A 21,287-nucleotide genomic window follows, 5' to 3' on the forward strand; every position below is an offset into this window, starting at 1 on the left:
GACAGAGCCAGTGCAGAGGCACAGAGCATCCATACAAGTGGCTCTAGTCCCCTATGGATCCCCCAGGATTTATCCCATCTTGGGGAATCCATGGGATTTAGTATCCAAACTCAGCTTATTCAGATAGGGAAAAGGGGTAGAAACCCTGACCCCTGGCAGAACAATCAGAAGGTAATTCTGTGAAAGGAAACTTTGACAAGTCTTCCTTCCCCTTCAAACCATCTACTGTAGGCTTTCCTGCTGGAAGGGTTGATCGGGCCCCTTTTTCTGATGCATACTGAAACAGACTTGTTCTTCAAACATTATTCTGGCCTCTGATATGTGACTACTTCATTAACATGCCTTTGTTCAAGGTTAGCTCTTACATATAACGATCTCTATTTTCATTCTTACCGTTTTTGAAAATCATGAAATATTAATAGTTGGAATAGACCCACTACTCATGGGTCAAATGCTCATCAGGCCAGATTCTCTGATTTGTCCAATTTATGATTCTCTCCCATTTAGAGCAATCTGAAGGAGAAAAGGTCTACACTACAATTAACCCCTTTAGTGCTGGACTGTGTTGCGGGCTGTCTGTGGAATTCTGAGATGGCCCTTTGGAATGTCCAAAACTTCAAAGGGGATTGTCCTGGGCTGCATGTACCCCATGCTGGCCCAGTGACCAAAGGGTTAATACAGGCACTGCTAGCCACTGCTGACTAGAAGCCTCACAACAGTTGGGAGGATAAAAGGGCTGGGAAGCAGAGGGGTAGGATGGCCCCCAGAGGAATGAGCAGTCTGGAGAAAGGAGCTCCTGCCAGCAAGCTACTAAAGAGCTGCCCAGAGACAACAGCCTGGGAAGGGATGAATTGCCTGATAGGCTGGAGAGCCTGCAAAGATCCATGGGAGGGTAGGAAGAAGCACAGGGCACTGTCGGAGTCGAAGAACCATGATCATGCTTATCTAGCTCGAGGACCTGAGCTGGAATCCAGTGGAGTGGGTGGGCCTGGGTTTCCATGCTAACCCCCTGACAGACTTGGGAGCGAAGAAAGGGTTTTTCAGACTTCTGGGCACCAGGAATAGACTGACAACCCCACTAGGCTATATGAGCCCAGGGGATGTGCCTGTATTGTACATGGTGTGTGGGATAGCACTGAAGTCCATAGGATCTTTTCCATTTACTTTGAGGGACTTTAAGTCAGACCCAAGGTCAGGGCCGGTGCAAGGAAGTTTTGCGCCCTAGGCGAAACTTCCACCTTGCGCCCCCCCCCCCGAGCCCTGCGGCAGCTTCCCGCCCCCCCTCTGCCCTGAGGCGCCCCCCCCCGATGGCAGCTCCCCCCCGCCCTAAGGCACACCCCCCCCGCGGCAGCTCTCCCCCCGCAGGGAGCTGTGCGGCAGCTCCCCACCCCAGCTCACCTCTGCTCCGCCTCCTCCCCGAGCACGCCGCCCCCGCTCTAATTCTCCTCCCGTCCCAGGCTTGCGGCGCCAAACAGCTGATTGGCGCTGCAAACCTGGGAGGCAGGAGAATTAGAGCAAGGGAGAGGGCGTAGCAGAGGTGAGCTGGGGTGGGGAGCTGCCGCACAGCTCCCCGGGCCGGGGGGGTGAGGTGCTGCGGCAGAGGGGGGGATGCCTCAAGGCAGGGGGAGGAGCTGCCGCAGGGCTCCCCACCCCAGCTCACCTCTGCTACGCCCCCTCCCCAAGCACGCCGCCCCCGCCGGCAATGACAATAATTGCATGGGGCGGCCGCTGTGCTGGAAGAGGGAGTCTGAGCTGCATGTGTCAGCGCGCCGCCAGCAGCCCAGCCCAGGAACGCTGTAAAAAAAAATGGGGGTCACCGCTTTTTGGTGCCCCCAAAACTTGGCACCCTAGGCAACCGCATAGTTTGCTTTAATGGTAGCACCGGCCCTGCCCAAGGTGCATTTTGTTTCAGGGGATGTCTACTCTTTGAGCTGGAAGTGCCATTTCCAGCTTGGGGAGCCATACACATGCTAACTTTGCTCAAGCTAGCTTGCTAGGAATAGAAGCGTAGCTGCAGCAGCAGGGGGCCTGCTACCCAAATTCATACCTAGGGTTTTGGACAGGATTGAACTGGTGTGGGGGCTACCTAGCCCCTCATGCCACTGGCTACAATTCTATTTTTAGCACACTAGCTTGATCAAGGCTAACGCGTGCGTGTCTACCCAAGCTGGCAATGGCCTCTCCCGTTCAAAGTGTAGATGTATATGTACATGCATTCAACAGCAATGAATTTGTTCGGGAGAGCTTGGTCTCTAACTCTAACCCCAGACTGGGATCCCACCCTGTTTCATCCTAACCTAAGTCCAGGGCACCCCACCTTTTTTAATCCTAACCCAGTGAGCAATACCAGGCCAAGCCTAGTCCTACCTTCTGTAACCCTCACCCTTGCCTGAGGACTCCTACCAGCTGGAACCTTAACACTAGCCTAGGAAGCCCTACATTGTGTGACCCTAATGTTATTGGGCCTTTGTTTCTCTCAGCTGACCACCAGTGTAAACGACTATTGTTGTTCCAGTCATTCCAGTGACCTGTGGTTGAATTGGGGATTTATTTCTTTCATGCAATAGTCTGCAACAGTCTGATAATTTTGTTGTAAGCCTGTAAGAAACTCTGTAAACCCGAGCAAAAGCAGATATTGACAGAAATTGAAAATGAGCTGAACAGTTGCCTTCTATAGACATGTGTATGCTCGGGCTATGGGAGTTTGTGTGCTGGAATGTGTTTCTTTTAAGGTGCTTGTTTTTCTTTGGCATTGTTCTTAAGAAAAACCTCTTCAGGCTTTGCATTTTACCACAGTATTGTTTGGTTCATGCCTTCCTCTTGCTTTTTTGTTTGGGGCTCATATGCATGTCTTCTCTGACTCTGTCACGCTGTGCTGACAGGAAATGAATTGCTGAGTCTTACGGCCTCACTCATGATGTTAGGGTCAAAGCACAGTGTTTCAGCACCACCTTGGGGGAGAGAGGGACAACAACGGGGATCTGAGAGCTTGGAAGGTGCCTTTAGCTGTTGATTTCCCTGCCCCTAGTGGCTGAGCTCAAGCACAGTCAGGGAATGTCTGAATAGTGACTCTCATGCAGAAATCCAGAAGTCACCTGAAAAATCAACCAAAATCTGGGAATGCCTGGGTGATGGAAGATCCTGGGGTAGTGATAGGTTGGGGCAAAGGACTAGGAGAGGTGAGACCTGGGCTCTCGTTTTGGCTCATTAACAGACTCTGTGTGTGACTGTGGGTGCCTCAGTTTCCCCATATGAAAAAATGGGGATAATTTTTTTACCTTGGGGGTGCGGGGAGGAGTTGTGAGGCTTAGTCATTACTCTTTGTAAAGTGCCCAGAGTCCTTGGATGGGAGGTACTATAGAAATGCAAAGTTTACGTGGATATTTACATGGATGGGAGAAAACTTGTTCATCTTAGCCTCTAAGGATAGAACAAGAAGCAATGGGCTTAAACTGCAGCAAGGGAGGTTTAGGTTGGGCATTAGGAAAAAGTTCCTAACTGTCAGGGTGGTTAAAATTGGAATAAACTGCCTAGGGAGGTTGTGGAATCTCCATCTCTGGAGATATTTAAGAGTAGGTTAGATAAATGTCTATCAGGGATGGTCTAGATAGTATTTGGTCCTGCCATGAGGGCAGGGGACTGGACTCGGACTTCTCGAGGTCCCTTCCAGTCCTAGAGTCTATGAATCTATTTTGGAATTGCTCAGGTCTGCCTGTTTCAGAATCTAACTAAAATTCAATGGGAACAAAAGACAGCATTACCTGGGTGGTTCTCATCATGTTGATTGCTAAGAAAGAAATAATAAAACATGAGAAAATGATCAGACGGCTAATAGTTCAAAAATAGCTTTTATTTCCTCTCAGAATCATTCAAATATGACAAAAGCATTCATAGGCTGATAGTAACTTTGAAGGCATCTGGAGGGCGTTATTTGAAATGCTGGGATAATCAAAGAATATCGTCCTTTCTTCCTAATTACTCTAATTTTATGTACCCCAACATTGGAGTGCCTGAACTGATGCATCTTGGATCTAATTTTTAGAGGTGCTGAGCACCTACAGTTCCCATTGGCTTCCATTAGAATTATACCTGCTCAATGCCTCTGAAAAAAGTTTTTAAAAGGTATTTAGGTTCCTAAAGATGCAGATAGGCACCTAGAGGGATTTTCAAAAGCGCCCTAAGCATCTGGTCTACAGTAGATAGTTGTCATGCCACTAGAGTCAAAGAAATTGCTGACAGATCACAACAGAAAGATTAAATCCCAGCATGGATTGCAAACACTCCAAATTTAGGGAGTAATCAGATGGAGGGTTTGGTTCAGCTCATTGGCCCAATCCGGGGATGTTTATATCTGTTGGGTTCAGGCCCGCCTCTAGTTTATAATAATCAATTGTTCTTTAAGTATCATAGAATTTCTATGCTAATAGGTCAAATTCATCCCTATGTTAAAGCCACCCACTATGCTGGCACTATGCCACAGGGATCCAGTTAATCTAAATGAGGTATCCATGTTAGACACCAACCTACGGCAATGTGTCACTAATTCTACTGTGGTAGGAAAATGTCCCCATAAATCTAGATGTTGATATGATAGAAGCGCCAGTGGATGATAGACAAAGTATATCAAGGGGAAAGATTATTTCCACTGCTACAATGCCATTAATATCACCTCCAAGTCAGAACCAAAGACACAGGGCCAGATTCTCCTATCACTTCCACCTCTGTACATCTGGAGTAACTCCAGAGGGGTGTCAATGGAGGTACTCCAGATCTACACCACAGTGATGGCTGAAATTGGCCCAGAATATTTAAAAATGTTAACGAGAATGAGTCTGAGTCGTCACTTCCTGCATGGATGGAAGCAGAGTGCTATCGATACTGATCTGTCTTTGTGCCTCGTAAAAGTGGAAAGCAGCCTTCCGACTCCTCTCATTTTCTTATCTTATAACATTAAATGGTGAGAAAGCATTTTTCAGCCTGATGCCTGTAGAATAAAGAGCAGAAGCTTGTAGGGTACAACTCTTAATGCCCTCTCTCTCAAGAGAGAATCCACAGTAAAAATGCTCAAAGGGTTAAATATATATAAGGGTCAGGTCCACAAAACTTTTGTATCTTCAGATCATTCACATTTTAAACCCCCTCCAAACCCGTGCTTAGCTCCTGTGCAGTGCTTTTGGAACCTGTTTATCTCAAAGCATTTTATAAGGAGGTAAGTATCATTATCCCTATTTTACAGATGGAGCTACAGCGAAGTGAGATGACTTGCTCAAGGTCTCAACTGCCCAGAAGGCCATGGGCAGAACTGGGATTAAAACCCAGGTCTCTTGTGTTCTAAGCAAATGCCTTATCGAGTGGGCCACACTGCCTCCCATCACCACAGCTCAGCTTAGAACTTAGTAGGCCCATTTCTAATACAACTCTTCTCTCCCCACCTCCCCCGAACTCTCTCTGCACCATGGGTTAGCTTCCAGTATGTGCTCAGTGCTTCATTTGTAAAGAAAAAGGTGCTGGGGCTCAAGCAATTGTTTTACTTCTATAACTGACGTGGCAAGCCAGAGTTTCCAGGGCTCATCCCGGGCACAAATTAAGCACTGTATGTGCTGCATGCAGTAGTTGGAGTTACACGACTTCCAGCTGCTGCTTTCCGCCATTAATGCATTTCACTTGGGTCATGTCATTAAGAGTGGAGCCGCATGGGCCAAGAGTGCATTTCCCTCTCCCTGGATCCTGCTTCGTGCTACATTATGTTCAGTTCACTCACAAAGTATAACACCTTCCTTCTGATCTGAGAATACCAATGAGCTTCCCAAACATGAACGAATTAAATCACAAAACAACGCTGTGATACAGGTAAATAGCGTTAGCTGCATTTTACAGATAAGGAGGCTAAAGCACAGAGATGCAGCTGGGGGGAAATGTAACAAATTCCACATAATTTTCAGCAAATCCAAAGGTCTTAAAGTGGCACCAAGACCTTGTATTGGCCCTCCACACAGGGTGAATGTCATGGACAGACTATACTCATCCAGCTGAAAACAACAATCCAAGAGGAAACCATTGAAAAAGATGTATCTTGCCAACCCCTAAAATTGCCCTTGTATGAGCTCTGAGGCACAGATAGGAAACAAGTTACAGAGCAGGAAAAAAGACCTCACACCAAGAATATCCTTTAACCCCTTTTTGACCCAAGTTGTTAGTCAAAGTTTGGGGCCCTGCAGGTTGTTTCCATTAGGAAGAGAAACTGATGATGCAGTCAGGTGTCTTTGGTGCAATCCTGTTTACAAAGACTGTCCAAAGTGCTGTTTCCCTGAACAAAGCAGGAACCAAACAGCAGCTGACAGTTTCTTTGCTCACAGTTCCAAGGGCCTTTCAGCCAGCACTCAGCCCAAAATGGTTCTCTCTAGGGTTTTCTCAGAGCCACACCACTGGTGCTTGTTCAGGCTGTCTGGAGTTTCCTTGCCATTTCTCTGGTGATTCTCTTCCCCCACGCAGACACCTGCGCCAAAAAATACCCAGCAAAAAATCCTCCACCCCCATAGTTCTAAATCCTGAGCAGACTCACATCTGCCATGGTTTGAGGCCTCTAAATTTTTTTTCACATTTATCCCAAGTGAAGAGCAGCTATTATCCTCACCAGTTGAAGTGAGATTTAATCCAATCTATAAGAACACAAACTAAATCAAGGGGACTAACAGCCAGAGTCCTGCAGCTGTCAGGGGCCATAGGCGGAGAAAGATGGTCTCTGAGACTGCTGGATCTTAGGCTATTTTGGACTTTATAGAAATTTATAACATTCACTGGCCCAAGTTTCCTTCAGGGTCCATCCACTTGGATCTCTCTTTCCCCCAATCTACTCCACTAGATTCCCCAGACTATGCGGTAAATGGACCATAAATAATACTTGGCACTTTACATCTTCACAAGCTCTACTTAACTCTGTCCTCTCATTAGATTTCCTTGGAGATGCTACAGCCATATTTTTCTCTGACATTGCTCCTTTCTCTACTCAAGTTGCTGGTCATTTGCACATCAGGCAGAGAGAGGCACATAACAGACATGTACAAGTGATGAACTTTCCTTCTCTACCTGCTGATGTATATAAAGGACAGAGTTAGCTTGAACAATGTCTTCAGGCCTTTCCTTCTGTGGTCTAATGGTATGAGCAGGAGATGAAGAATTGGGAATCCAGAGTTCTGTTTCAAGTTTACGATGAACTCACTGATCTCCTTGAGCAAGTCACTTTACCTCTCTGTGCCTCAACTTCCCTATTGTAAAATGAGGATAACAATCTCTACCTCTATAGGAGTATTGTAAGGGTTAATTGATATTGGTAAACTGTTTGAACTCCTTAGGAGAAAGGCACTGCTCCATAAACATATAGAGAGTTATTACTGATGCCTGAGAGGAAAGATACCTTATAACGTGGCTGGTCATTAAGTACAATTCTGTTCCCGGTTTGTATCAGTATAACCTTCACCAGAGTTTCACTGATGCACCTTCAAGCAAAATTTGTCCTGTTATGAAGCCTCTCCATAGGAACCAGACAGTACCAGCATATCAAGCCTGTTTCCATTTTAACACATATTTGCAGTTAAAAACAGAAGTGAGAAAATGTTGATTTGAATACAGATTTCAAAACCAGAACTTTAAACCATATGGGCTGGCTAGAATACAGGGAGCTGAATCACGCTTCTCTCCTGAACTTCACAGGTGGAAAATGGGTTCAGAGTTGAGGTTCCAGTTGGCACCCCTCTTGAATCACAATATAGCGAATGGATTTAACACTTTTATCACCCATATGCGTGTACTCCCAATGCACTAACATACTTATTTCCTACCACTTACCAGACTTCCTGACTGATAACCGCAACTCTCATCAAACATTTAAGGTGTCAGAAATGAGGGGCTAGCTATGTTATCCGGTGAGCACTAGAAAAAAATATCTTAACTTTGTCACATCATGAGCTGAAGATAGAGATCAGACCAATTGGAAGTTATTTTGAAGCAGGATTATGATCTCTCCGGGTCTGATCCAAAGCCCACTGAAGTTAATGGAAAGACTCCCATCCATTTTGATAGGCTTTGGCTCAAGCCTTAAATTTGCTTTGCTAATCCATGTACTTACTCCCTGCCTATTGTCCCCTCTTGAATTCTCCAGGACCATGGAGATCACAAGCTGCTGATCCAGGTCTCTTCCTATTGCTACACTACTACCCTATGCAGGACTGAAGTGTGCTTTAATAAGTCCTGAAGATAATATCTCACATTTAGGTAGCACCTTTCATCCAGAAAGACCCCAAACTATATGCAGAAATCACTTCACCAAGAATTGACTCCGGTCTCTTGTGGAATAAGGCACACTGTATTTAAGAGCACACAGCAACACTAGACATGTTTAGGCTGCATGTTGCCAGAAATCCAGAAGCAGAAACCTTATTTAAGAACAGGTGCTAGTGATACATGTGCTAATGATAAGAAGGCCATGCTGGCAAATTGAGTAACAACCAAACCCCCAAATGATCTTATTTGTCTCCATTTCCTTCTAATCAAATAATAATTAATGCATAATAATACACATTAGTCAGTACATTTGAATGCAATACCATGTCAGGTCAGAGTTAGGAATACTGCGGAGTTGCATGATGGTAGCTTGAAGTTGCCAACTGTGAAATATACTTAAAATCTCCATAGGGCTGCCTAGTGACTTGGTAACAGCTTTCTTTTCTGCTCTGCACCAAGCTCCTACACTTGTTTCCTTAAATAAAAACTGAAAATTCCTCCGATAATCAGTAGGTAGTTTTTTCCTCCCCACTTCTCATCTATCCACTTGCAGTTATTTCCATTAACGTACTTGTTTACTCAGTAAACTGCAAAGAACAGGTCAAATTCAGTAAATGTGTAGGCAGGTACAACTCCATGGAAGTTCTTGGGCTGAAGTAGACCTAATATCTGAAAAAGGGAGAGGACTCTGTTGATAGATATTCGGCTGCATGTGTGTATTCTCTCTGTGCTCTCCCTCTGTGCTGCCTCAGCTCTGCACAGACAGACAGCACAGCAGAGCAGACATCAAGCAATCCACCCAATGACCACAAGATTCATAAAGGTACGAAGGCATGAGGTCAGGTTTATTGTCGACGAAGCACGGAACTAGTATCCTGCAAACTCTACCAGACCACTAATACATGTAACAATGGACCAGCTCTGTAAACGGCAGGACTTTCCATTCCTCCCTAGGCTAGACAAAGACACTCCCTCTGAGATACATCTTTTACCCTGATACAAACAAGTTACATACTACCCTCAGACATAGTTAGTTACTGCCCCGTGAAGTGGCTATTATCACTCATCTCCTTGTACATGTTGGTTTGATCAAAACATCTCTATTACATACTGTCATCCTTATCTTTTAGGAAGGGTCAGAGTGTTCCTGTTATCCTTGGAGAATGTTTTTGTACCATCCTTGATATCGGGACGTTCTGGTACCACTTGATATCGGGATGTGTTTGCATGATTATTCTGTGCTTAGTACTTCTTAGGAATGTGTATATCAGCCTTATTCTTGCCAGATTCTGTGAGGAGGTTCTGCCTCTTACTCACAGCTTGTCTTTTCTTTATATCAGTGAAGCTTCAACTACTACTTTAGCCCAGGCCTCAGGCTTCATACCAGGCCTCTGATACAAGGGCTTATGTCTCAGGCTCTCTTTCTACTACAGGCTCTTTTATAGTCATTGAAATGGCCTCTGCTTAGAATACCAATCTCTTTAGTATCTCGGTTCAGGATGACAACTACCTTTGATTTTTTGAGAGGCAACATCACACCTGCTTGTCAAGGGATTTTAGTTAGTTTGGTTCAGATTTTTTTTATTGAGAACAGTGTGATCTTACCAGCTCATGTTCTCACAGTGACCTAGGTAATAGTTCTGATTAGTTAACTATGTGCCTCTCTTATACTGCTCTATTTTCTGAAGCTACTGTTTGGTTTTATTTATTTAGTTACTTTATTTATTGGGTGTTCTTGGTGAACTATTTCTTTGCAGATTTCAGTAATGTTGTCCTTCTGCATATTGCTCTTTCTGGGTGTGATTATCTGTAGTATAGTTTACAAAGCATCGCTAGAAATCAGGCACTATATTCAACCAAAATGTTAGCCATATTTGATTATTTTATTCCCTGCTATAGTTCAGCAAATGCTGTAGTTCACCTTTGTAATACAACACACCCAATAGAACAAGTGGAAGATGGGGAAAATAACACCAACTAGTGCCATTCCAGGATATGTATGTTTTCCCATTCTGCCAAAACTAAGAAGTCTAGAAGATAGATTTTCTTTGGTCGGCCCTTGAACCTTTTAAGTTAGCCTTGCGTGCTGAAATTAAACCTGAGTTTCTTCTGCAAAGGTCTTCATTATGAGGTTTTCCTGATGATAGCTGCAGTGAAAGATGTAACGGTAGATAAGCGGCAAAGAAAAACCATTGTTGTCTGCTGCCTGATTTCCTGCTGGTGTTTATTATTAATAAATCTCACACTATTTCTTTCTCAGTGTCAATTTCTCTGTTCTTCAAATTGATTAAAATCTTTGGAATGGTAATGCCTTTTCTTCAGGAGCTCTCATCAGAATAAACCAATTCTTTTCACCCCCATCTTAATGTCTTATGTTGCCTTTAATCATGAAGAAATCCAAAAGGTGTTTTAAAAACCATTAGCTCAGTTTTCAATGGGAACTTCTCAATAGGATTTCCAGATTCTGCACTTGGACTGATCAACACTTAGCAAGAGCTTAAATGTCTATTTTACATGCCTACAGAGTCAATTTTGAATAGCAGTGGCAGAGTCTTGACGTCCTTTAAGGCTTCTATGCTTGAAAAAGGGTCATATAAATATACATGAGTGATTCATTTCACCCACTTCTGAAACGCAGTCACTTCTGGTTTGGAACATGGCAGTTGTTTATGATTATTATTACAACAGGGCCTCTGGGTCCTCAGTGAGATTGGGGCTCCATTGTGCTAGGTACTGCACAAGGAAGAGACTGTCCCTGCCCTACACAAGGCAGACAAAAGATGGGAGAAGAGAAATAAAATAAAGCGAGAAAGGTAGCATTATAATAGTCCCATTTTTACAGATGGGAACTGAGGTATAGAGAGAGTAAGTGACTTGCTCAAGGTTTAACAGCCCACAGAAACTCTCAGCAGTAGTTTAGAACAGAAAATGAAGCATTATATTCTGTATCTAATTACAACATCCTGGAGAACTTTAGAGAGGCAAAATGTGGTTACCCAGAAGAGAACCTGGACAGAACTCCAGGGCTGATATCTCTGCTCTGGAGAAAAGGACTAATGTTAATGGCTAGGACCTTGGTTTTGTATCTTTTATATGACAGGAAAAACCTCTACTAACACTAGACTGTGGCCTTGCTTGGTACCGGTTATTTCCCCATAAGTGGGATGTCACATAAAGGTGGCTCAAGAGGGAATGGTCACTGGGTCACATCCCACTGGTTGAGAACCAAATAACCTCAGCAAAACCTAAAAGTGGTAGGACCCAGTAGGAATGAGAGAAGTAGAAGCTCCCTTCCTCTGTGCTGCTGCTTTCCCAGCTCAATATTGGATCCTCTGATCCACACCCTACCTTCACTGCTGCACATGTGGGGCATGGGTCAGCGTTCACATCACACTCCCCATCAGTACCCGGTCTGGCCCGGGGAAGCTAATGATCCAACCAGTGGACCAAATTTGGTGATTAATTCTGGTCACTTGCCACCTAAGGCATGTTGCCAATACGCTAAGAAGACTGCAGCACCACTGCGTCCCATGTGGCTGAGCGTTGTGTGTGTTTGGGTGGGATGAGGAGGAGGAGGAGTGAGACTGGGGGACAGGAGGGGGAGGAAGCAGACATGCACTGCAACTCCAAAGACATTCAAAAGGATTGGGGGATTTGGCCTTGTGGCAAGAAACAGTAGCAGAGGAGTGTGCAAAGATTCCCATTCATGTCACATTCATTGATTGGGCCTATGGAGAGCTATGGTGGTACTAAATTAATGTTGAAATGATGCTTGGGAGTGACAGGGTGACAAAACGGTCAACACTTTGTGAAACAAATTTAGCAACTGAGGCTTTTCTCAAGGCAGGTCTATACTTAAAATGTTTTAAGCCACTGTAGCGCTTCAGTGAAGACACTCTATGCCAATGGGAGAGAGCTTTTCCATCAGCATAGTTAATCCACCTCCCCGAGAGGCGATAGCTATATGGGCAGGAGAAGCTCTTCCATTGACATAGCACGGTCTACATGCGGGGTGGGGTGGGGGGATTAGGTTGGCATGACTACATCACTCAGGGCTGTGGATCATTCCTGAGCGATGTAGTTATAACAAAGTAATTCTGTAGTGGAGACCAGAGCTTCAACGGGAGTTTGCCCGATTAATAAGAACAGCATGAGACCATAGTCATGAAATACAGCTTGTGCCAAGAGAACACTGCATGGTATTCAGCAGTATCATTCTTTTCCATATTGTGTTGTATTATACGTTAAGGTCAATAGAACAGAGTGTCCTCTCACACCTGTTTTATTCCATTGACGTCATTGACTCTGAGAGAAGCGATGCCAGATTCTGTCACCAGCCACCAAGGAAACTTCTGGGCCAGGAGTGGCCTCTAATCTATAATCAGCAGAGGAGGTGGAATCAGCATCACGTCAATGCTGACTTCTGAGTAAAAAGTTGGGGATTTCTGCTGCACATCTCAGTACATTTTGTGACGTAGCAGCGGTGAAGAGAAACGTACATTTATTCTAGAATGTACAGACATGCACAGCCAACGAGAACTAAAGCCCTATGTCACTGGTGTAGTGGAGCATCATCAAAAGCTTGCAATATGACCCCAACAACTACAGTGAAGTCAGTGGAGCTGCACGTCTGCATATTGAGGTCAGGACTTGGGCCCAGTGAATGCAGAGTCGGCTAATGTCGTTTGCTTTTTAAAAAGCACAATGATTAAAGTGCATGCTTAAGCTTGCCAGGCCAAAGATTTTCCAAAATTGAGACGTCTAGCTTTGTATTTTCCAAAGGGCCTAAGTCTATATTTAGGTACCTAAATAAATGGGCTGATTTTTCAAAAGTGCTGAGCACTCAGAAGCTCCCACTGAATTCAGTGGAAGTGCTGGACGGTCAGCAGTTCTGAAAATTGGGCCTTTTATATTGGGCCTAAATATGGATTTGGAAACCTAAGTTTAGGCAACTGCTATTGAAGATCTTGGCATTAAATATCAAGTAAAAAAGAAGAAAACAGCCAAAGCATAATTGAAATCTCTTTTAGGCAGGGACTGTTATTTTGTTCTGTTTATTTAGTGCTGAGAACAACTGAGTCTGGTTAATGACTGGAGCTCCTAGAGGCTACTGCAATACAAATTAATAATAATAATAAATCTTCTGGTCATTCCCAATTTTATTGTATAAAACACACCAAAAAGTTTTGGAAAAGATGAGATTTCAGGCATCTGGTAGCATTATGTTACAGCAGTGATCTAGGACCTTCTTCTGGTTGGTTACGGGCATACTAAAAATAAGTCAATATATCTTTAGTCGCTGCTGCTTAAATGTCACAGAATTTACCAAATTTGCTTCAGGATTTCCCCAGGCTTGATGCAGAAAGTAGCACCAACGTGTCATTGATTTCTATAGACTGATTGTCATGCAGATTTTATAACACTAATTGATGACTGTCTAATTTCAAATATTTATTTTGAATTAACTTTGCACCTCTCCTGGTGCAAGGAAGGGTCAGCTTGTTGAGCCTGAAACTCCTTTTAAGTTTCACTTAAGTTCAGAGCAGACTCTGGTAAGACAGTGGAATTTTCAAACCTCTCCTCTGAGGACAGGCTGCTACCTTCAGCTGACAGAGGACTGAGGGTATTTCCCTCCCCCTCACAGCCCTCCCTGCTGTCCACAGATAAAGCAGGCGAGGCAGATCTAGACTCTTTCTGGCTATGAGTTATGACGTTAGCCTGCTTGCACATGGCTAAAATATTATTGCCTATTAAAATATCCACAGGAAGCAGATTTCTGCTGTCTACATCTCCCTTAAAATCCTCCCTCTTGAGGTGAACCTTACCTAGAAGTACAGTTACACCAAATTCAGCCAAAGCTAAAATATTTGAACTCTTACTAAGGAGTTTATCTTCCTTGCTTACCAACCTTTCCTTGACCTTAACGACTTGGGACACTGTGTCCCTCCTTACAGTCTATGCCATTTACTTTAGTAGCCTTAATAAATTCTTCACCACCTTCCCAAGACTCAGTCTTAATATAGTTCACTGGGTCTTCCGCCTTCTCTGCTGGTACATTTGTGGCTATGGTAGCAACACTCACATTGGAGGGAGGGGGGGTGGATCATGGGGTTCCTTTAAGTTTTGGGCAATTTGGTTTTATGTGGCCAGGAGCCCTATAGAGACAGCAGACTACCTGCCTTCCCTTAAGGTAGGAGGTTTTAAAACCTGGGCTCCCTTGGTTTTTTTTGTTTGTTTGTTTTTTGTTAAATCAAAGTTGGGATTAAGTTTATGCCCAGACCTCTCTTCCCTCTTAACCTGGGGAACAGGGAGACTTCCCTTCCCCTGGGATTTATGCCCTCCATCAATCCTTGATTTAACATATTCATCAGGAATTTCTGCAGCCTCCAAAAGGGTGGAAGGTTTTTTTGTCACAGTTGGCTGCTTGTACCTCATCCGTAACTATCCATAGCAATTGCTCCTGGGCCATCAGATCAAACAGTTTTTCATTATCACCTTCAGCCCCTACCCCCATTATCCATTGTCTCATAAAATTACACATATTCAACATGGGTGATGTAATCAAACATTTTAGGATCTCCGTACTTCAATCGATAGGGGTAATCGTAAACCTTTCCAGCTCACCACAGGAACTAGTACTTATGGCTTTTTTTTTCAACATCGCCAGTAACACATTGCAGCAAACAGCTTTATTGATTGAGACCTCAGCAGGGCTTTAAATCAACAGAATATTGCAGACCACAGCAAGAAGTGACAGTTACAGGGCAAGGAGGTGAAGGCTCCCTTCTCAGCCCCTGACATTCCCACTGTTGGGAGAAGACTGCAAACCCCAAGAGATAAGGGCAGGAGTCTGGATGAAAACACACCTCTAATTTCCTAAACACACAAACCGTTGCAGGGGGGAAATCAACCCTACAGCAAAGAGCTGGTGGGTAGTGCAGAGAAACTGGGATTGCTGAGCTGTAAGTGTGATAACATTATGTCACAACTAGATGGGCAACTTTTTTATTTTATAGTTCAGTTTGTGGTTTTGAGCGTTATTGACTTGAGATGTTTATTATTTTTATGTAAAAGACTATCTGATGCCTGTTGTATAATATGATTGATATTTAAAATAATAATACCAACAATAATAATAGTGTGTGCATTTATTAAGCCATGTAGCTTTCTTATACAGTAAATGCACGCACACAGATGCTCCTCCTGAGAGACTGTGTGATAGCATGCTGGTACAGGTGCAGTGCAGATGTGGATACAGATAAAACATGAGGGTGGATCCTGGACAAAATGATTATTAGAGAACCTAACTGTCAGGGTTCCTTCCCCACTCTGAACTCTAGGGTACAGATGTGAGGACCCGCATAAAAGCCCCCTAAGCTTATTTCTACCAGCTTAGGTTAAAACCTGGTACGCTGCCACCACCAAGTGATTTAACAAGAAACAGGGAAAGGACCACTTGGAGTTCCTCTTCCCCCAAAATATCCCCCAAGCCCTTACACCCCCTTTTCTGGGGAGGTTTGAGAATAATATCCTAACCAATTGGTTACAAAGTGGTCAAAGACCCAAACCCCTGGGTCTTTGGACAATGGAAAAATCAGTCAGGTTCTTAAAAGAAGGATTTTATTAAAAAGAAAAGGTAAAAATCATCTCTGTAAAATCAGGATGGAAAATAACTGTACAGGGTAATCCGATTCAAAGAGCCCAGAGGAACCCCCTCTAGCCTTAGTTTCAAAGTTACAGCAAAACAGGGATATCTCCCTTTAGCAAAGGGAACATTCGCAAGTTGAGAAAAACAAAGATAAACTAATACGCCTTGCCTGGCTATTACTTACAAGTTTGAAATATGAGAAACTTGTTCAGAAAGATTTGGAGAGCATGGATTGATGTCCGGTCCCTCTTAGTCCCAAGAGCGAACACCCACCAAAACAAAGAGCACAAACAAAAGCCTTCTTCCCCCCCCTCCGACCACCCTCCCCAAGATTTGAAAGTAGCTTGTCCCCTTATTGGTCCTTTGGGTCAGGTGTCAGCCAAGTTACCTGAGCTTCTTAACCCTTTACAGGTAAAATGATTTTATAGTATTGTATACAGGAGGGTTGTTACCCTTCCCTTTATAGTTATGACACTAACAAAAAATAAATCTGATACATTGGGGACAAAAGGCTTTTGGATAGCGGTGGATGTGATTGATAATTTGGTTGGAGATGGGGGAAGTTGAGAGAGGAAAAGGCATTTACCCTGTCTAGTGTAGTATCCCCTCTTTCTCTGGACCCAATGCTAGCACAGGACATCCACCAGAGACAGACATAGAACATGGAACACAGAACATGCAGCACAGAACACTGAACACAAACTTTGTCGCGACACTATAACCATGATATTTCTGCAACTCTTCAGCTGGTACCAGCTCTCCTGATGTTCCAGGTCGGAGACTGAAAGATAGAAGCTTAGAAACAAATTAGCACAGTGCTCCCACCATGGCAGACCCTGCTCGTTTGAGTTGTCCGCGGTGTACCCATTTCCCTCCGGGGTTTTATCTATACCACCCAGGGTTTTTTCTAACTCTATTTCTTGCGCGGGAGTCAACTCGGTCTCTGCCACAGTGTGTCTGGTACTTGGGGCTGCCCCGCCCCCTGCGGGCGCAGGCCCATAGTTTTGGACCACCCTTCGGACTGCCGCAACACAGTGTCTGGGGTCCGGCCATCCAGGGTCAGGATCCGGGGGATCCAGATCATACCAGATATCCCCATCCCAATCATCATACGGTCCCACACCCCCCTGGGCTTTCACCCCAACGGCAGTGACCCGGGCTGAATAAGCCCCCCGGCCCCTGTTCTCCCAGGCGGACCCCTCCAGGACCAGATCCTTCAGGCAGGTAACTGCCTGGCTCAGAGCGGCATTCTCTACTTCCACCCGCTCCCGCTCCTCCTCTGCTGCCGCCACCTGTACTGCAGCTACAGCGAGGGAAGATGCCTGGACGCTAGAGGTCAAAGACTGCACCTTCCACATATCCCGTTCCTTCTCCAACGCATGAATTGTACTCCCAGGTGGAACCTGGCATCCAGGGGTCTGCCCCTGTCTTTTGGAGACATTCTAACAACACCTCAAGCGGGAGTGTCTTCTCACTCGGGCTACTTCGCCTTTTCTTTCCCCTTGCCCCACAGTGGCATACTTAGCAGTGGCGTCCTTTTCTCCCTGCAGGGGGTTGCTAGCCTACCACCTTTTAAACAGGCTCGAGCTGGATCCGCTCAAGGAGCTATTAGGGGGCACTAGGGGATTTACACCTAATTTTCTCCCTTGCCCTACACCGGCACTCAACAATGGCGTCATTTTCTCCCTGCAGTGGGTTGCTAACCTACCACTTTTTTATGCAGGCTCGAGGCAGATCCACTCAAGAGACTACTGGGGGGCATCAGAGAACCTCTACTCTTGGGTCAAATCCTCCACTAAGTTGCCTGCATTCTCCACCAGTAGTGTTACCCAAAATTGGGCCAGCTAGTAAACTTAGGGAGAACTAATGACCCACCAGAGTTTGGCAGAAAGCAGCATGTTTATTATACTGATAGCTAAGCTCAAAAGAAGTGTGTGTGTTGGGGGGTGTCACATTCACACTCGCATACTCACGCTCCCAGGACAGGCACGCACTGGAGATGTCAGGATCCTTCAAGGTAAGTGTCCCACAGCGCAGCGATGGACGGTGCAATGAAGATAAGTCTTCTCGAGGCACAGTGAAATGCAACGCAGCAAACCACTGGCCAGGCGGTCTGGGCGAAGAGCCTTTACAGGAGGTACAAGCTTGTGAGTGCACTCCTGAGCACATGGCCTCTTCCCCTTTTAAGGACCTGCTCCTCATGACCTGCAACTAGAGATGACTTGGCCCCGTCTGGTTGGTCACACTCCACCTCAGGCAGCGTCCATGCATTGGGTGTGTGATCGCTGCCTAATTAGAGTTCCAGACACCTTGTCTACTTGGTATCAGAGGGGTAGCCGTGTTAGTCTGGATCTGTAAAAAGCAACAGAGAGTTCTGTGGCACCTTTAAGACTAACAGATGTATTGGAGCATAAGCTTTCACAGGTGAATGCCCACTTCTTTGGATGCATGTAATGGAAATTTCCAGGGGCAGATATAAATATGCTGGCAAGAATCAGTCTGGAGGTTAATTCAATCAGGGAGGGTGAGGTCCTCTGCTAGCAGTTGAAGTGTGAACACTAAGGGAGGAGAAACTGCTTCTGTAGTTGGCTTGTCATTCACAGCTCTTCTGATCTTCCAGCTGTTCAAGCAGCCCATTCATTCCACAAGCATTCCAGGAGGGAGCGGGATGGAGAAAGCCACTTCACAGGTATTCAAAGAGGGAGAGGAGACAAAAGGGGGGAAGTGGGGGGAGGAAAGTATAACTGACCTTTTGAGCATACAGGCCATCTTACACTACAAGATTTGTTGCAAGTATATAACTGTGGTAGAAATAATGATTTGCATGATTATATTTTAATTAGATAATGTCACAGGCCAAAGTGTTCCTTTACCTGAACAGGCTAGCCTGTCCTCAGAACCAAATTCTACTCCTTTACAGCCTGTGCAACCCTGTTGACTTCAGTGGGGTTGTGTGGGGTATCAGGGCAGAATTGTGCCTAGATACTTACTAAAAAATAGGATTGTTGGATTGTATTAAATTCTGTGCTCTTAAACAGGTCACCTCATGATGAATACTTCAACTGAGTCCAATCTTCTCTCTACTTTTGATGATGATTATTATCCTGAGTTGGGCTCCGTCTGCAACACAGAGAATATCAAGATCTTTGGACCAGTATTTTTTCCAGTCCTTTACTGTGTGGTGTTCGTGTTCGGCTTGGTGGGAAACAGCTTGGTCATTTGCGTTCTGATACTTTGCAAGAAACTGACCAGCATGACTGATGTGTATTTGCTGAACCTCGCCATCGCTGACCTGCTTTTTGTTTTCTCCCTCCCCTTCCTGGCTCATTATGCTTCAGACCAATGGACTTTTGGAAATGCAATGTGTAAAACAATATGTGGAGTTTACTACATTGGCTTCTACAGCAGCATATTCTTCATAACCCTCATGAGCATAGACAGGTACTTAGCCATCGTCCACGCTGTGTACGCTTGGAAAGTTCGAACAACCCTGCTCAGCATTGTTATAAGCTTTGCCATTTGGTCAGTGGCCATTTTAGCTTCAATACCAAATATTTTCTTTATCCAAGAACTTAATGGCAGTGTGAAGTGTGTTCCTTATTACCAAGATTATAGGGCTACTTGGAAACTTTGAACCAATTCTAACGTCAATGTTTTGGGCCTCTTGATCCCACTTGGCACTCTCATTTTCTGCTACTCCCGCATCATGAAAAATCTGCAGAGATGCGTGAACTGAAACAAGTATAAAGCAATGAAGCTGGTTTTCGTTGTTGTAGTTGTGTTTTTCCTCTTCTGGGCACCCTTCAACATTGCGCTTTTTCTGGACTCTTTGCGAAGCCTGCTCATCATAGATGACTGCGAGACGAGCAAAAGCCGAGACCCGGCCCTGCAGGTGACTGAAACCATCTCCTTCATCCACTGCTGCCTGAACCCAGTGATCTACGCTTTTGTAGGTGAAAAGTTCAAGAAATACCTTCATGAAATATTCAGAAAACATGCATGATTTTTATTGACTTGCAAAGACCACAATGTCTTTCCGAGTCACTATAGTATCTCTTCTATGCGCACCCAGTCCTCGCGTTCTTCTGTTATTGACCCTGTCCTGTAAAATAGAATGGGCCAAATTCAACCATTCAAGGATGTGTTTGTTGTGATATAAGTATGAGTGACTTTGAAAGAAAATACTCCAAGTAGCTCAGTAAATACATTATTTCACACTGTAGCTGGGAGAACTTTGCTTTCCATTAAAATTCTCAGTTACCATAATAAATGACTGTGGTATAAAAGCTCAGACAATGTTATAATTTTGGTGTCCTTAAATGTATTAATTTGAGCTCAGATATATAATAAGCTACCTTACAAGGAGAACCAGGCTGTTATCAATATTATTATTTTTAATCCTACACCTCACTCAAGTGTGTCAAGCTCAGGGACCTATGGACATGTATGAGACATGTAACTATCAATCTAATTTATGAGCTTACTTTTATAGTATAATTCCAATTATCCAAATTCCCTTTATCCAAAAATCCTAATTACCCAAATCTAGTGTGTCCATCCAGTAGCCTTATGTTAGTTCATCACACTCAATTAGCCTCTTTGCACCTGTAAACTCTAATCAACAGCTTTGTATTTGTATAGCAGGTCTCAATAAAGTTATTTTGTTACTCTTTTTAATAAAGTACAAAGTATTAAGCTAAATTGTTTGGCTGCTTAAACTGCATGGATAGGCGCATGGGGGATTTTGCTGCCTGTCTTGATCTACATCACCTCCCCTTTCTCTGTATACAGAGGGGAGACGGAATATAAGATCTTGAAACCGGGAAAGCAGCTGTCTGCAGCTCATAGCCTATGTATGAAAGAGGCAAGCCCCTGCAAAAATTAAACACTGGCTGGGCGGCCAGAGAGCACTCATCCCCACCTGCACCCCTCCCCCTGTACCTCCCTCCTGTACCCCTTTTCTGCACCCACGTGGGGAAACTGATCCGGAGTCATGGAAGCGCCAGTCCTTGTTCCTTGCTCTGCCGCCTCCAGCCCGCAAGGGGGGCGCTGAAGATGACCTGCCAAGCCCAGAGGTGCAAAAATTAAACATCATAGCCCTGAGATAGTATTGCCCTTGCATGTGCAGGTACAACTCCACTCCAGTCGCAGGAACTTGCTTGGGGCATGGAGGAGAAGGGCTATAATAGGGACTCAAGCACCAGTGCCATGTAAAACTCAAAGAGCTGTAGCAGGCACAGCAGAAGGCAAGGGAGGCAAGTAGTTGCCTCTGGTGCACAGCTGCAGACATGCCGCTTCTACAAGGAGGAGTCAGGGGTCAGCGTGGTGATGAATAGCCCCTCCCCACCCCCATTGCACT

General features: G+C 44.7%; 1 pseudogene; it reads left to right on the top strand.

Moving 5' to 3' along the window:
* The first annotated feature begins 15,986 nt into the window (after positions 1-15,986).
* On the top strand, positions 15,987-19,931 carry LOC128831309 (C-C chemokine receptor type 8-like; annotated as a pseudogene).
* Positions 19,932-21,287: the final 1,356 nt, after the last annotated feature.

The sequence above is a fragment of the Malaclemys terrapin genome, chromosome 2 (assembly GCF_027887155.1).
Source record: "Malaclemys terrapin pileata isolate rMalTer1 chromosome 2, rMalTer1.hap1, whole genome shotgun sequence".
Lineage (NCBI taxonomy): Eukaryota > Metazoa > Chordata > Testudines > Emydidae > Malaclemys > Malaclemys terrapin.